Genomic DNA, 19,702 nt, shown 5'->3' on the forward strand with positions numbered 1-19,702 from the left:
TACTCACCGGCCAATGAATTAGAGACTTTTGAGAGAAACTTCTTGCCTTACTCGCACTGTGCAAGGGTCTGGAGGGATTATCATGATACGGAGCATGTTCTGCTAACATGGAATTGGTACTGTTTATCGAGGAAAGACACACAGCCATGAGATTCCTAGATATACTGGCAGATTAAGGGCACCCTGCAGTGTTGCATTTTTTATCCTGATGGCGACGGATGCTTCATGGACGGTAATGCAACTACATCGAGCCAGAAGTAATGAAAATTGCATGAAATACACCGCCAGCTCTGACAATTCCAGCCGAGGGCTACAGTTTCGTGCTTATTAGCACTCATCAGCCCGGCATAGGACTAACTGAGCTGAGCTGGAGGGCGGTAACTTACTGAATATACCTGCCTGGCCTTCAATATTCGAGTTGAACCGAACCATTGTTTCAGTCACTCGTCTGGTCAGTGCTAATTCTGTATTAGCTACTAGTTTGTTACTCTTGGCTTCCTTGGGAGGTTTTCCACCTCCAGCTCAGTCACTCCTATGCCGGGCTGATGAGTGCTAATAAGCACGAAACTGCAGTCCTCGGCTGGAATTGACTGAGCTGGCGGTGTATTTCATGTATACATCGTGTCAGAAGTAATGAAAATTGGTTCGCTGAGCATCAGTCTGGCGTCCAACACCTTCCCTGGCCTTCCCATTGACCGGATCTTAGCCCCATAGACAATGGACAATGTGTGCGATATGGTGGTTAGACGCATCCGACAGAGCGCTCTCCTCTTCCATCTCATTTACAAGATCTAAAAGGCTGCATAGTGGCATCTGTAGATGTAAATGCACTCCAGAAGTTTATAGGCTCAATTCTCGAACGAATCGGAGCATTTATCCTTGCAAAAGGTGGTCCGATGAAATATTGATCTTGGATTTCTAATTCATCAGCTAGTTAGTGTATAACACAAGACTAATTCTGCGAACTAGTATTTTTAAGAAATTACATACCAGGAAGATAAAAATGCTCCAATATGCCCAACTCTACCGCTATTTTATTTTTTAAAGATTTTTTTTTTCCGGAATGTGTTTATGAGAATGACTTCTTGTTATACACAAACTTTCCCTCAAACTTTATATAAATACCACCAATCGAAATCCAGCTTACATTGTACAGACAATACATGAAAAACCAAAGAAACTACGCATAATATTGTAACAATATTTCTTCCAAACAATAAAAGCTTACAATTCCAATAAACATTGAAATTAAATAACTGATTCTACTTGCAGATGTGTATCATAAAACAATGCTCTTTTACCATCATCAGCTCAATATTTAAAGCAGGGATGAAATATTTTTCTCTCGATAAAACTGGAATAATTTTCCTTCCCATTTAGTAGTCACTCATGGTAAATTGAGTTCGCTCACATGAATAAGAAAATACGATTCTATGAACAGCATTGCTGAAAAATCTAAATCGTCAAAAATATCCATAACGGCAGTTCGTAAAGATATCCTTTAATGTGGCACTCATGGTACCATTCTGAATGTACATTCACGTTACTGTTTTTATTTATGCAACACATTTCCATTGTTTACTTCATGCAGGAATTTTATCCAGTTTTGTTTATTTTAACTTTGTAAACAAAACAATACAATTTAAATAACAATCTGATGAATGTGATTAATAAAAACACCATACAACAAATCATGTATTTGTGTGAAGCAATAACGCTAAGTACAGAATGACGAAAACATGATACAAAGAGTACTGCTATCAGACAATGACCCCCCCCCCCCCAGTCAAAGAACAATTTATAAATTAGTTAATTTTTAAATCAGGTTTCAAAAGCTTTTTATTTTCTTATTTGGACTGGCAACAATTACTTCCTCACAACAGAAAGGAAAAAAAATAGAAAAAATCTTTAAAGACGACATTTTTTTTCAACGAATGTTCCTTCCAAAACTAAACGAGTCTACTTTCCCGTATACCAACACCGTCTTTTGTCATGCGGTCAATATTCTCTTAATTAAATAAAAGTGCAAGTTATGTCAAACATGCATTTTTAACTTTTAAAGGTGATTTCTGAAAACATAGTATGCCTCTCGCATCTGATGAAATAGATACGTAAAAGTAAATAAAAGACCAAGTAAAATAGTAGAACTTTATATATTTTTTCATAAAAAATTTCTCGAATTGTTTTCAAAAAAAAAGAAGAAAAAGCACATAGTTTTTTTTTTTGAAAAAAACGATGAATAATACTATAAATGAATGACTGAAAATAGAATGAATGACTGAAATAAAAAATTGCTATCTTCTTTTTTTTTGGGGGGGGGAGGAATAAAAATTAAGCGTTATATATCAGAAGGTAAGTCTGTCTGCGCTAGTGGGGCACATTATAACATGATTTTCAAACAAAACTGAGCTATGGAAGTTAAGGCACACAAGTTACACACACAATAGCACGGCGCTCGACTACTTATAAATTGAAAAACCATCCATCAGCTTTAGAGCGCTGATCGTGCCACCCGTTCCTCAGAAATATTTTTATAAAACAAATATAAAAATAAAGTGAAATTTTGTATTGAAATTCACAAATTTATATCACTTCAGCTGTTAAAGAAAAGTGACTATAAACTCTCTCTCTCTCTTTTTTTTTCTTTCCTTTTTTTTCTTTTTGTTTGTTCGAGTACCTGTACTTTTATTCAGATTAGATTAAGATGCAATATAACTTTTTTTTCTCTCTTTCTTTAGTTTAATAAAGTCAATAACTCGAAGTAAAGTCAAGTAATGTATAAAATAACTAACTTTTTTTTTTTTTTTTTTTTTTTTTTTTTGTATTTCGAATCTGACTTTTGCTTTGTAAAAATGATCCCTTTTGGAAATTTGGTTAATGTAGCAAATAATTTTACTATATCTTTTTTCTTTCTTTTTTACGTGTTTTCCCTTAAAAGAGAATAGGTTGCCAGATTCATCATCTACTTTTCATATAAAACTCTATCTCAGGGTTATTAATTCTCTAAACATGTTTGTCTAAACCTTTGCAAAGCTTATCTCATCAAAAAAAGATCATTATCACTTCATTATAAAATTAAATCCGCTTCCAAGAAATTTTTTTGTCTTTCTTGGGAATTAGTGTCACAATGCATTAAAATTAATCTACCTCACCAAAGAGTCCATTCATAAATCTTGTACTTTGTAACCGTGTATCCAACCTTTTTCGAACGCCGACGATGTTATATAAATACATGAGATAGAAAAATTACATCAATTACTTCAAGAAGTATTCACTAGATAATTATTTTCATAAGCAAACAGTTTAAACGGCAATATTTGCTAGACTTAAACTTAATGATTAATTATAGGGGAATGCGGTCCCTGATAAATTATCACTAAGCAAACGAGAATTGCTGCAGGTGTTTTTATTTTATGTGTAATTAAAGGATTAACAAATGAAACAAAAATTTTCTCATAATTTATTTTCTTTTGTCCTCCGCCAACTGCGTATGGGCTTCGAGTTCGAAAAAGAAATTTTGGTTAGAGATAAGGACTATTATTTAGTAAGTACGTATTGTTGAAAACGAATTGCCTCGAAAAGTTTCTGGCTTTTAATTAAACTTCATTTGGGTCATGGAAATATGAGCTAGCATTTTAGTAACTTAATGTATATTTATTGTGGTTACACAAAGCAACTTAAAAAATTCCCATCACAACTGGGATGCAAACTATTTTCGTAAATATAGCTTTTTAAGCAAAAAGTCACTTCTCAAAAATATTAATTTTAATTGTTTTCATGATACGCTAGTACTTTTCATTATTTTTATTGCAATATGGCATGCTTAGTAAACAAAACATGCAAAAAGATTATTTAATCAATTGATTTCATTCATAAACATTTTTGGAATAGAAAGATTTTTTTTTTAATTTATCAGAGGATTAGAAATATTTTAATAGTGCTATCTTTCTAACATATATAAACCAAGTGCATTCCCAAAGGACTCCCAATCATTTTCTCATTTGGCACCTTCATTGGTAGATGCCATTGATATGTGAGAATTTTAACAACCAGCTTCAAACCAAGTAGCGGCACATAAGCATTTAATATAGATAGCGGTACTTGAATTAGGGGTACTAGAAGCGTTATAACTTAATTTAGAAAATCTGTTTCAAAACGTTTCAACTTTGAAGTTTTAGCATTTTCTTTTTTTTAAATTTTTAGCAGGTTTCTTTTAAGTAGTCGGAGGGATAATGACAGGATCCGACTCCTCAAATTTTAGAGCCTTCGATTTCAACCCCGACTCCTTAATCTCGAAATCAGTCCAACTCCGACTCGGCAACCATGAACGAAACGCAAACTCGGAGTTAAAATTACTGACTCCGATTCTTGAAATTTTAAAACCTTCGATTTCGACCCCGACTCCTTAATCTCAAAACCAGTCCGATTCTTACTCGGCATCCATGACCGAAATGTAAACTCGGAAGGATAATGACCGACTCCGACTTCTCAAATTTTAGAGCCTTCGATTTCAACCTCGACTCCTTAATCTCAAAATCAGTCTGACTCCGACTCGGCAACCATGAACGAAATGCAAACTCAAAGGGAAAACTACCGACTCCGACTCTTGAAATTTTAGAGCCTTCGATTTCGACCCCGACTCCTTGATCTCAAAATCAGTCCAACTCCGACTCGGCAACCATGACCGAAAAGGAAACTCAGAGGAATAATGACCGACTCCGACTCTTGAAATTTAAAAGCCATCGATTACCGGCTCCGTCTACTTAATCTCAAAATCAGCCCGATTCCGCGGCCCTACTTTTTAGACCCCCCCCCCTACGCTAATAAAACAAAACCACATATTTTAAATGGATATTATTGCCATTACAGGCTACTTACAAATTTTCCATGCGAAACGCATTTGGACAGCTAAAACTCTTTTATGTTTTGCTCTATTTGATCATTTAACGAATGAGACAGTGACTTCCGAAACAAGTAATCCAGGTCTCATGGGATAACGTAGTGCTCATGAAATAATCCAATGATCTTTGCATAAATTACTGATTAGAAACAAATCCAATGCTCGTCAAATAATCATATGCTCCTCGGATAATCCAATAATCGTCTTAAAGTCCAAAGCTCCGAGTTAAATACAATCTACTAATTACGAATGATTGAGTTTTCAAAGAATAATCAAGTAGTAATCGTGTATATCTAGTGCGGTTCCACATAAATTTAATTAAATGTATTTTCGAATAAGTTAAATGTGGGATTAATTTATATGATCTTTCTCTTAGTTAGACCGTTTGTCATCACATGGGAAACGGAAGTAAAATATTTTCTGACATCACAAATTTGAGAGCTTTTATTTTTTTTAGAAATCACAATTGCATATTGTTTCACTTGACAGTCGTTGATGTTCCTTTGATTTTCAGACTACCATGACGACGAGAATACGTAATCTGTCCAATAAACACGCAAACTGAGGTCCTAAAAAATTTGCTTTGCAAAATTTAGTCCTCATCGATTTTGTCCCCTTCAAAGTACTCTCCATTCGCTGCAATGCACTGATCCCATCTTATTTTCCACTCTTTAAAGCACTTTTGGAAGTCCTCAGCAGTTAAGCTCTTTAGCTGTCTCGTAGTTTCTCGCTTTATTGAAACCAAATCTTTCCAATGATGTTTCCTCATCACATTTTTGCATTTAGGGAACAGGAAAAAGTCGCAGGGGCAAAGATCTGGCGAAAAAGGAGGATGATCAAGGATGGTGACTGAATTTTTTGCCAGAGACTGGCGAACAACCAATGCTGAATCTGCTGGTGCATTGTCGTGGTGAAGGATCCATTCATCGCCTTGAGTCATATTTGGTCACACACGACGCACGCGATCTCTCAAACGTTTGAGAACTGTGATTTCACCAATTTCCGTGATTTTATTAGTTTCCATTTTCGACGAACATTAAAAACAAGGACAACGGAAACTAACACAACTTTCTACATACGCGCAGTTTGGCGATCTGCCAAGCACTGACAGCTCATTGGGTGTCATGCAACTATCACCGATAGTTAGCGGGACTATAGTTCGAGTCATGCCACTAGATTGCATGAGTTCGCGTATTTATTGAACAGACTACGTATCTAGGTCGTTGCTTTTGATATTTGTTTACAGAGACTAAGTTTGGTCGTTATGGTTATGAATTCCCAAAAGTTTGTGTTCATTATTTTTATCAAAGAATTGCTCAAGAAACCTAAAGAATAAGGTCCTATCTTAACTCGTGATTGCGAAACACATAATTTAAATACAATATGTTAAAATTCTTTTTTTTTTTTTTTACTTTTTTATATTTACTAGTTCTCGTTACTTTTATTCAATTACATGCTGCATCGCCCGGCTTTGCATGGTCCACCTCGAAAATAAAAGTTATGTCAGGCGACACGCGTTCAAGAATCAAACTTGAACAAAAAAAAAAAAGTCTGCAAAATTTCCCGACAGATTGCGAAAAAATAACCAAAAAGGAAAAATTTAAACCCCTCGATAACAGGAAAAGCCTCAAAACAAAAGCCAGAATCTTAATTGTTCATATTCGAGGAAAAAATGGCAACAGATCTTTCTTCTCGATGATTCTCTTCCAGCTACAAATTTTAATCAAAGCATTGCTAAACAATGACCGGGATCAACAATGAATTTCTAATTGAAGGCTTATTTATATTTTAGAATGAAATGAGCTAAAAACAGTTATATATATAATTCATGTTCTAATTACTTTAGAACATTGAAACAAATTTTATCTTATGCAGAAAAATCACAGGTTTCTGTGGATATTTTATTATCTTTTTTGCGAGCATTTTGTCGCTCTCATACATATAAAAACGCCATTTTCGGATCCTAAAGTTAAAAATTCGAACGGTTCAGTTCTTTTTTGGCGTTCCCCTCCTTCTCCCTGCGTTCCTTCTCGGGTGTCAAATTTTGTCGAAATCCGACATAAACTATGGATTTGTATAGGGAGCATACGCACATACATATATATACATGCATATGCACACGTATATTCTTTGTTTTCTCTAAATAGATTTTATTTGATGTTGTGTAATATACTAATATTTATCACTTCAACATCAATTATACATGATTAATTAAGACATCAAATTAAATAAAAGTTACGATACATCTCCCTAAATTAGACATTGACGAAACCTATTTGTAACAAAAGAGTATGGACACATTAGCTGCATCGGGAACGTAAGTGGAAATTGATGACATTTCATTTCTTCCCGCGAGTCATCCGTTTCGAGATTTTCTAAAGACTAATATCGGAAATGAACAATAAAATAGTCTTAACGGCTGCTTTGAGATAAATTATTGCCGGCAGTTATCTGTTGTTTTTCTGCAGACAAAAGAAGCCATTTCTCAAACTTGAGGAATCCATGGATGATTGGATTTTTTATGAAATTGTTGCATGCATTCGGGCGTACTGTTTTGAAAAGAAAAAAGTAAAAACTTCATGCGTATAATAGTTTCACTCGAGGGGATGTGAGAAACTCCGATAAAAATTAGTTTGTGTAACATCAGTTAAAAAACAACGTTTTCGTTGTTTATTAGGTAAAATATTAACAAGTTACTCATATTTCAAAATAATGGCTAATGTTTCTGTTAAACAGACGTTAATGATAAAATATCATAAATATTTTTTTTCGCGCATTTCTCACTGCTGAGGTATAGGGTACTTCTTATTTCTTGCACAACACACAGTGTTTCGATTAATACAAGCTAGCTGGACAAAAGTCAAGTTCAAAACTCATCATTTCATCACACAAAATTAAAGTGTTCCTAAATTCACATGATTTAATTGTTCAAGATGGATATTATTTATACTGGTAAGTGCTTTTTTTTCCTAATTTAATTACTCCATCTGATAATTAAACAATATTAAAAAAATTTTGAAGATAAACGAAAGAGTTTTTGCTCGTTTAAAACCTTTCAAGTAATGGTAATGATTTTACCCGTTTGTTCCCGGGCCAAATTCTCTGTGTATAATAGCTGCACTTTTCCCGTTATTAATAAGGCGTATTACAGTCAGCACACTCTAGTACAATACATTTTTTTTCTCTAGAATACTTTCCTTCGAGTACGGATTTCTTTGAAGAATTATTGAAGCATCCAAAGCTTTTGGTAAAAAAAAACATATTGTACTAGAGTTTGCTGACTGTAATATGTCTTATTATTAATGGGAGTGCTGTAGCAACTATATAAAGAAAATTTAGCCCGGGTACAAATGGGTACAAGTCATTGCCATCATTTGAAAGTTTTGAAACAGGCAAAAAATCCGTCGTTCATCTTTTAAAAAAAATTTTATATTGTTTAACTATCAGATAGATTAATTAAATTAGGGGAAAAAGCACTTGCCAGTACAAAAAATACCCATCTTGAACAATAAAATCATATGAAATCAGGAACACTTTGGTTTTGTGTGATGAAATGATGCCTGGAACTCAACTGAATTATTCAATTACAAACGGATACGTAACTTTGAACCATATTACTCACGTGACGGAAGGGAGGTAGACATAAACAATTAACTAAGTATCATGTTTTGGTTTATTGTTTGCATTATCCCAATACCAAAGTTTAGAATTTCGAACATGACTTTTGTCCACCTAACTTGTACTTTTCTCCGCACACACCCCACCTCTTACCTAACTTGTACTAATCGAAACACTGTGCAACATTGTAAATCATTTGCGTACGGTTGCCAGTATTAATGAGCGTAACGTTACACGAATTCTGGAGTGTGCAGTATCCTTGTTTTAAATTTAAATTTCAATTTGTTGAAGGAACTTTGCACTACGATTTGTCTAAAGTCCTAATTGCAGTCAGTAGAATTCAAAGCGCATTCGTAGAGATCAACATCGGCGCAGAGCCGATAAACTCTTATTAGCGAAGCAAAAACTCTTGCTTTGCGACCTGTCTGTGAGACTCGCGTTGTGGGTTCGGACACCACTCAGGTGCCCTGTGTGTTATTTCCTCTCTTAGTGCAATAAAAACTTCTTGTTAGTAAAAGAATTAATAAATAATTGATGTATATTGGTTGTAAAAAAGCATGAACTTGATAAATATTGAATAACTGATGATTAAAAGCAAAAGACTGTAAGCTACTAATTATTTTTTGTGCTTTCAATTTAAAACGTATAGAAAGAAATTATTGTTTGATCATCTAACATATCTGGATAATTTAAACAATCAAATAGTTAACTTCAAATATAAGTCTACTTACAGTCAAAAAGAGTACACGTTCAAGAAGGTCAGATGAAAGCTTAATTTTTGCTTATGAGTAACCTTTCGAGCAATTTTTCTGTAAGCATACAGAAAAATTCTGGGGTAACCTTACGTAGAAATGAGTGAGACGTTATGCTATAGTAACATTTAAATGGTGTAACCTTCCACAAGCGATGCGTAACTTTACACCAGTTATATCAGTTAAGAAACTACAGAGCAGTGGAAGCCAGCTATGCTGCCACCGATTTTATAATGCAAGACTACACATTTTTTTTTTTTTTTTACAGTGAAGATCTTGAGCTAAAATTGAGAGTGCTTGGTAGGAAAACGTTAGGAAATTAGGAGGAAAATACTGGAAGATCATTTGAGCTGCATATCTTACTGCCTGACTAAAAGGATCTGTACTTTTTTCAGATACTTTGGGGCAGAAATAATAAAATATGTATAAAGTTAACAATTTGAAGCACATAACATAAAAAGCAGTTGTTTAAAAAACTAAAAATCCATGTTTTGCAGTAATATGAACTAAAAAGTAAAATAAAAATGTAAAGCACAACTTTAACAGTGAGAGGATGCCTTACAATTAAGTTTATCTTAATTTTTTGATTCGCTTAAAATAATAGAAATAAAGTAAATTACCACACAATTGAATTTAACGTAAAAAAAAAGCGTCGGATCCTCTCTGTTTGAATTATTCCACAAAAAATGTTATCCAGCAGGCCAAAATTATCAAATTCCATTAATACTAATATTTTATGCACCACTTTAAAGTTGAAATTCTGAATTTTCTACTCTGGCACCAGTCTTTCCAAGAGGTACCGTGCTTCGAATGATTACTGCTTGAAGATCGTCAAGAAAAACATATAAGTATTGGATGTAAACCATTCCAGAAAAGTACTGTAATCTTTTAAGCATACATTTGGTGCAAATTATGTTTTCTCTAGAATAGCTCAGAAGTTTAAGTTTCTTAATTTCTTTCGTCGAATATATTTTTTTCTCTATGTTTGCATTAATTTGACATCTGTGAAAGAAGATCCAGTTACGTTCGTCTCAAAACGTCATGCTTTCTCTTCCATATTTTTTACAGCACTGTAACACAGATAACTGTGTTTTTTCTATTCACAAGAACTAAGTGGAATGCATTTAAAATGTTTAACTTTTATTAAAATATTGAAACAATAAGTTATCAGCTTGACGAACGTAACAAATTGTGTGTGACAAATGTAACCGCTTGTAACAAGCACTGCATCTTTCGATTGCTTAATTTAACAAGAAATAACTAAAATGTATGTTGTGAAATGAGTGAAATAAATTAATTCTTTTAATTCACACACACCGTACACTGTTTTGTAATTTGTGCAAGAATAAGATCGATTTTTCCAGATTAATTTGTGGAAATTTCTTTGGAAGTATACTAGAAACATGCTAAGTTTACGAAAAGGATCAAAAAATAGCAATGCAAGATCTTCCAAGTTGCACCAGAAGAAAAATGGCTCTTTAATGATACTGCCGGAAAAAATGGAACTACTGTAGCAAAACGAGCTGATGTGTGCATCACATGACTTCCTTTTACTCCAATTTAATGTCATTTCCCCATTATTCGCTATTTTAATGTGATTCAATATTTATTCTCTAAATATCACCAACAATGGCCAAATTGAAACCAAAAAAAAAAAAAAAAACTCCGCCAAATTTGTCGCCAAGTTGGCGACAAAACTTGGCGACCAAAAGACTGGCGATATATCGCCAAGTGTCCGACAAATTATAACGCCACTTGAGTTTACATCGAAATTAACAATGATTTCCCCCCAAAAAGGTGCAAAAGACCCCCTTAGGAACATCCGAAAGCAACCAAAAGGGGAGGTGCACAACTAGACCCCACTACGAGTCTATGTACCAAATTTCAACTTTCTAGGACATACCATTTTTGAGTTATGCGAGATACATACGCACATACGCACATACGCACATACATACAGACGTCACGAGAAAAGTCGTTGTAATTACCTCGGTGATGGTCAAAATGGATATTTCGCGTGTCTATACATTCTTAGGCACTTTTCCGCATGTGGTCGAATCGAAAAAAAAACTCAACATTCATTTGGGGGTGAGCAAAATGGAAATTAAGGGCGATTTTTGAGTGAAAATTTTTTCGCGAATACAATACTTCCTTTTTTGTAAAAGGAAGTAAAAAGAAGTCAAAAAAAGTTCATGGGAGAAGCTTTGAAGGATATGAAAGAGCATTGTAAAACATATTTCTAGATGAATCAATTGTTTGCCCTCGTGTCACTGTTAGCGATTTCGTTGAGTAACGGAAGACATATTTCACGCCATTTACAGATGGATGTCTTGACACTTGCAGACGGTGAAACCGCGCGATGTCATCAACGTCTCGCCAAGTCTTGATATTTGGCTCTTTTTTAACTATTTCGTCGCACTTTCAGACCTTATATCTCGATAACACGGTCACGAGGGCAAATAATTTTTTCGTTAAAAATTTTTGAATATCTCTTTCGATTGCTAGGTATTCCTACTTTTTCCGTTATTACCCTATTTGAGGCGATGAGAATCAAAGGGATGTAAGTGAACATTTTCAAGTTCAGAGTAAAACGCGTTTAACGATAATGTCCTAGGTAGCCTTTCACTGAAACGCTTTTTCTAAATCATGCTGTACAACAGCAGGGCTACTAGTACTATCTCTTGCCCCAAGACAGAGGAGAGACTCACCATTTGCACTGGTTATCTCCTAATGTTTCATTTTGCCGCTACTTTTCTTTGCTTCTCACTCCTCAAATGTGTGATTCCCTGGTGAGAAACCGTGACTGCCGTATTTGGTTATTTTTAAAATTTTCGATATTTTATTCAAGACTAAATTTTGGCGCACTCGTTATAATTGCGTGTAGCTTTATGCATAAGTTGTATCTTATCAATTCAATTGATATCAATTGGAAAACGCGGTAAAATGACTTCCTTATCAAATTCAATGAAAGTGTTATTTGTTAACATTTATTTTTCGAAGTTCGTTTTCAGAATCTTCGTTTAAATAGCCTGATAAAACAATAGTGGCACAGCCACGGGAAGGGTTTTGGGGTAAAAACCCGTCCCAGAACTCAAACACACTTACCCCCCCCCCCCCCTCCCCCAAACACACACACACACAAAAATATCCTGGAAAAACAACAGTATTTGAACTTTTCCTAGCGGTATAGGTTTCAACTAAATATTTTACTGCTTTTAATGATCGGGAAGCAGTCAATAACTACTTACCAATTCTCAAATATACAAGTAATACTTCAGGATGAGTACTCCTACGGGTACAAAAGAGTTAAAATTGGCTCAAAGCGCTACAGGGTATCCAGGTCCCTCAGCACTTCTGCATAAAACCTTTTTAGAGAAACCTAGAAGGATTACCACAGCGTATTTTCTAAAGCTCTTCTCCAACTCTCATCGAAAGATCGAAACCGTTATTAGCTAGCATTCGACATTTATAAAGAAAAGACATTGATGTATTGAGGAGGGTGTTTTAAACTATCTCGGAGATTTTAAATGATCTGAGGAAGGAAAAAAAACGCATATCAAGTTGAAGTAAAACAAATAATAAATATACTGTGTCCCACTTTCTTCGTTTTCAAGACAGTGATATCAATACGAATTATAAATTATTTTTAAGCAAGTACTTTAAATGAATAATTACTGATAAAATTAACATTTAACATTTTCGCAAATGAATGAGATAAAAGAAAAAATTCCGATTTTGAAATTGAAGGAAATAGATAGCCTAGCATTATTCACATACAGTCGACTCCCGCTACAACGCGATCCGACTTACGCGAAATGGCTATAACGCGAATTTTTCACGATTAACGAATTTTAGAGCTAACGCGAATTTTTCGCCCACAACATGAATTTTTTTAGAAGGAAGTATCAGCTTCGTTATTGGCTACTAAATATTGATTTCGTAAATATTATTACGTCCATTTGAGCATCACTGACAGTCAAAGTTCCCACGCCAAACTAGTCTAGTGCATCAAATAACCATAATGGCACTTTAGTGTCACTTTCCTCTAAAGTTTGAAAATGTGAAGAAAAAGAAAGTTTCTGATAAAAAATTTAAAAAAGTTAAGATTCTCGATATGCTTAAACAATTACAAAACGTCGAAGGTAGCCCGACAATAAGTATGAGTGAATCTTCCATATGTACAATTAAAAGTCAAAACAAAAAGATGTCCGTAAAAGTTTAGAACTTAGTTTCAATATTGAAGCTTGCAGAGCAGTCTAGCAATGTAAAAATTATGAAAATGGAAGCTACGCGCGCTCTTGCATTGTGGATTAATAAAAAGATCAGGTAGAGGAGATGTAGCCACAAATTGAAACGTTTTAAATAAAAGGTGAAGCGTATTTAAAAATATATTAGATAAGAATAACGATCCGATCTTGGAGCATAAATCATCACTAATATCCTTATTTTTTAACTCGTAAATATTGCTACTGTATCTACTGTACAGTACTATTTTGTGCATCAGTTTAATTTTACTGTATGCAGTGCGTACCGTGTTGTTTTATTTTATATCTTTTATTCCCATTGGTCATTTATTTTGTGCATCTTAAGTATTTCATGTTGAATAACAGTTTTTTATTTTTTAAATACAGTAAAAGTTCAGTTCTTTATGGAAGAAACTGTAATGATTACGGAATGCTTTAGAGCAGTTTGAGGGGTGTTTATAAGTGCCTAAAAGTATTTGGTATGCTTTAAAAAATTTGTATGCATATATTTTTCCACAACGCGAAATTTCAACTTACGCGAAGAGTCTTGGAGCGCATCCCTCGCGTAAGTCGAGACTCGACTGTCTTAGAAACAGTGATCTGATTCGAAATTCAGAATGAATTTCTTTTCGTGTGGCGCCATCTATTATCATGCTTCGGAGCTCTTCCTTTTCAGGAAGAGTTTCGTGGCACACACTGCTTGCGAAATTTGCGGCAGGTAAAATTAACAGAAATTATTTTTCTAAATGAGGAGAGATAACGACGTAACTGGAAAAGAACGGAGTAACCGATTCAAGCAGTGTGACCCTTAACTTGTTCCCGTGACCCTTAACGGGCTTGAAAACAAAATTGCTGTTTCCAACAAAAAGGACCATGAAATCTTCTTTCGAATAGGAGGCCAGTAGGTATTAGAAAACCACAAAAAAAAAAAAAATTATAAGTAAATTGCGGAAAGTATGATGGGGAAATTCAAGGTTCAGAGATGCTCTGTATGCTTTAACATGCTGCTGAATGTGGAGCAAAATGAAAGAGTTAAGATAACTGCATTTTTCAAAATAAATAAATTGAAAATTGGTTCTGAAAATTACGGTACATAAGAAAAGAACAATGCATTTTATAATAAAACTTGCATTGAAATATTTTTTATTTTTGGCAGTAAATTCGTACTGCCAAGTAAAGGTGGTAATAATTCATCTCTTTTTTTTTTCATGGGGCAAAGTGAAAAATAAAATATTTTTCTAATGAAATACTTTTACTCGATTAAAAATGTTTTTAATCAAAAAAAATGAATAAATAAAAAACTAATGAATAAATATAGGGGAAATGAAACAATAAATGAATGGATAAATAAATAATTATGGTAATAAATAAGTAATCAGTTAATAAAATAGGGAATGAGTAAGAAAATAAGTGAATGAATGAATAAATACATGAGATAATTATACTAAATGAAAGAATATAAACGAAATAATTAATAAATGAATACGTTAGTGATTTGACAGAGGATTGGATAAGTAAATGAAATAAGATTTTTCACTTTGCCAATCTACGTTGCCCCGCATGCACTGGATTAACTGTACAAAGCATTTTTTTTTTAATGCTTAATAGTAAGCAAATAAAAAGTGCAACGAATATTAATAATTAAAATTTTAATTACAACGACTTTATCATTTAATAATTGCAAAAACAGCATTTGACTTACAGAAAATATTACAATGTTAATATCAATTTTAGAAAATTGCTTGTATTATTTTATTCTTTGATTTTCAAAGCTAATTTTTTCTTGACGAGAATAGACTACGTGAGTTACTGCTTAGCGATATTACACGAGAGGTGGCGCTAAAAGCAGAGCAAATATTTGACCATTTCACTTTGCCCCGCTATTCCACTTTGTCCCACATTCTCCTACTTTCTCCAATCAAATGGGGCTTAACGCTTGCGTATGTTTACGCATGGTAAGAAAACACAACTGCACGAATAAATTAAAGACACGAAAAAAACATGTTGTGGAAGACAAATGCCGTGGTGGACTATTGTAGAACATATTTTCGTAAATATTGATTTGCAAGAGTGCAAGGCTCTAGGGAGCCTCTAAATTCTTTCACTTGAAATAAATGTCGTCAGACAAAGAGAATAACTAAGGTTATTAAGTACATGAAATACACCTCCAGCTCAGTCATTTGCAGCCGAGGGCTGCAGTTTCGTGCTTATTAGCACTCATCAGCCCGGCATAGGAAAGTGACTGAGCTGGAGATAGAAAACCTCTATGAGGAATGAGTGCTAATAAGCACGAAACTGCAGTCCTCGGCTGGAAATGACTGAGCTGGCGGTGTATTTCATGTATTTCTGCTTTAGCCCTGGCTAATGGGTGGTAATTTACTGAATATAAGATTATTAAGGTTTCACCTCAGGTCAATTAAGGTCAATTAAAGGTCAATTAAGTTTTTATTGGCAGTTAATTACACGTATGAGTTCTCAATTTGCGAATAATGTTCAGTAATAATTTGAAATGAAAAAAATGCGTCATTGTGCTAATCTTTTCTTATCCTCAACTTTCGTAGTTTTTAATGTAAAAGGAAATGGTTTTTTACTTTTCTTTCCGATTTTCAAACAGGTAATTTGAGTCAAAAATTGTAAATTAGAATAAGCCAGGAATCTGTTAAGTATTTTCAGCATTACTCATCTTTTTTTTTTGAGCAATCACATTGCTTATTGTTCTCATTTGGCTGTTTTTGGCGTTCCTATGATTTTATTTTCCCCCCGCCTCCCTCTGCAGCACCACCGTCGACCGGCCTAACGATAATTCTCCTCTAACGAATACCGTCTCCAGGTTACGTAAATATCCTACACACACACACATACATACATACATACATATACACACACCTACACACATACCCACACACTCATGCCTGCACACAGACACCTCTACACACACACGCATACACAAACACGCATACACACACACCTATACACACATGTGTATACATAACCGCACACTCATGCCTGCACACAGACACAAACACACACTCCTATATACACACACACGCACACTCGTGATTGCAAAATCATAATTTGAATTCCAAATGTCAAAATTCACATTTTTTTTTTCATAGTAAACTAGTGTTTACTAAGCAATGTCAGTAAATTGGGAATCTGTGTACACGATAGGTGTAAAGAGTGAATATTTTAAAAAATGTGAGCACTTAATGCTTACAAAATTGTACTAACTGGTTAACTTTTTTTTCTGTGAATTTTAAGTGCAAAAAATATTTTGATTTCTTTAATCAAAAAAATGCTCAGTATTAAATAACAATATTGCTTTTAACAAACTTAAAATTCTTTAACTCATTAAAAACCTTATGTTTTTGACTTAAATTGAAATTTGTGGTTCATATACCTTACGTACACAAAAAAAGTTCATCAAAAAAAATTTCTGAAATAAGATTTTTAAACACTGAAGGAATTAACGTAAAAAACACGCTTCTTTCAAGTAAGTTTACATTTAATAAATATTTTAATTATTCGATGTGTAAAAACAACGTGTTCAGAAGCTTTAAATTAAAGAAATAACTAACTTTTCATTATTTAACATTTATTAACCTTTTTTTATTTAGAATATTTTATAATAAATTTCTAAACTGTTTTTTCCCGAATAAGTCTTTTTTATGTTATCTAGCTTTCACGTTATCTTATACGTAAAGAGATTAAGAAATATGGGTTGTCTTGTATTAATTATATTAGTTAAAAGCGTTGAACTTATGTCTGAAAATGATTGTATAAAAATGTTTTAATGCATATATTTGAAGTTTTTTTTTTTTTTTTTTTTTTTGAGCAATCACGATTGCTTATTGTTCTCACTTGACCGTTGAATGACGTCCATGTCTTTTTCGGCTTTAACCAGGAGCTTCTGCAGCACCACCGCCCACCGTCCTCTGCAGGCACGGCTCCTCTGGTCCTTATGAGCACTGTCTCCCGGAAACCGCTTCTCCTTGTTGATGCCATCCATGTTCTACACACACTTGCACACGCCTTCACACACATACACACACGTCTACAAGCGTACACACACACAACTATACACATGTAACCGTCCAGAAGGAGGGGCAGGCTTAGGGGTACAGAAACCATTTCTAGAAACAATAACTCCAATGAGTAGGGTCTTGTCGCAACTCGTGATTGTGAAACACATAATATGAATTCAAAATTTCAGAATTCATTTTTTTTTTTTTTTTTTTTGAGCAAACACGATTGCTTATTGTTCTTATTTGACCGTTTTTGGTGTCCGTGCCTTTTTCAGCTTGGACCAGGTGGCCTCTGCAGCACCAAAGCCCACCGTCCTCTGCAGGCGCGGCTCCGAGCACTGCCTCCTGGAATCCGTTTCTCCTGGTCGGTAGCGTCCATGTCCTACATACACGCACGCTCATATATACACACGCACGCTCATATATACACACACACGCTCATATATACACACGCACGCTCATATATACACACACACGCTCATACACAAGCCTTTACACACATACACACATCCCTACGTGCATATACACAGTTCTACACACACACACACAAGCCCACACATGCACGTACGCGCGCCTACACACACACACACACACAAGCCCACACATGCACGTACGCGCGCCTACACACACACACACACACACACAAGCACAACCATACACACGTAACCGCCCAGGAGGAGGGGCAGGCTCTGGGGGACAGAAGCCGTTTCTAGAAACAATGAGCAGGGTCCTGTCACAACTCGTGATTGCGAAAAACATAATTCGAATTCAAAATGTCAGAATTCAAGTTAATCTTAAACTTTTTTTTTTTTTTTTTTTGTACTTCTGGAACTATGAATCGAAAGTTTCATTAATGTTGTCTCAATAAATTCTCAAATTTTGTTATCAAACATTGTAGCTATTACTTAAAATTGTTAATTGTTTCATTCAAAAAATAGTCCCTTGTTTGATCTAACGTGCTACTTATTTTTACATTAACATATCATAATTGTTATTGTCTTAATATTGTACAATTCTACTATAATTTAATATTCTAAAAAAACATTCATTTATATTCAGCTACAAATCAACCGCCAACATAGCTGGAGCTATGCCAGCATTTCAGGTAAATACCTTTTCGCTCAGTTTCCGCATCCAGAGACTGCACTTTCGCCGTTCTGGACTCATCAAGCCTGCAGCCTCTATCTTCTTTTTTTGAGCAATCACAATTGCCTATTGCTTTCTTTTGACTGTTTTTGGCGTTCCTATAATTTTATTTTCCCGCCAGCACCCTCTACAGCATCACCGTCGACCGGCTCTTCACGATGCTGCTCCTCTAGCGAGCTTGCGTCCATATCCTACCCACACACGCATACATACACAGACCTACACATACACACGCATACATACAGACATTTACACGTACACACAAACACACACACATACAAACACATAAACACACACGCATATATATAGACACCTACACATACACACACACACACACATATATACATACACCTACACACACAAACACATACACACGCATACATACAGACATCTACACATACACACAAATACACACACACACAAACACATACACACACGCATACATACAGACACCTACACATACACACAAACACACACACACAAACACATACACACACGCATACATACAGACACCTACACATACACACACACAAACAAACACACATGCCTACATACACACACACACACTCGTGATTGCGGAAAACATAATTTGAATTCAAGATGTCAAAATTCAAATTTTTTTTTTTTTTTTTTTCAAAGTAGAGTGAACCATGTTTGCGAACCTCTCACTACTGCACTAAAAAATTTTCAACTACGTGAAGATAAAGTCTGCTTCCATTTGAGATTATTAACCTGCAGCACGGTTATGGTTAGCCAAGACGGATGAGTCTAAAATAAATATGATTCGGCGTCCGTTTTCGAAGTTTGGTTTCAACGTAAAGAATCTTTACTAATAATAAAGCTCAAAGCCTGGATCTCTGCCTGGATGTCTCGATGTCAGGATATCTCGATTTCTGGATCTCTGAAACTCGCATAGCTCCTAGACCGTTAAGCCGATTTTCATGAAATTTGGTACAGAATTATTTTGTAGCATGGGGTGTGCACCTCGAAGCGATTTTTTGAAAATTCGATTTTGTT

The sequence above is a fragment of the Uloborus diversus genome, chromosome 7 (genome assembly GCF_026930045.1).
Source record: "Uloborus diversus isolate 005 chromosome 7, Udiv.v.3.1, whole genome shotgun sequence".
Classification (NCBI taxonomy): domain Eukaryota; kingdom Metazoa; phylum Arthropoda; class Arachnida; order Araneae; family Uloboridae; genus Uloborus; species Uloborus diversus.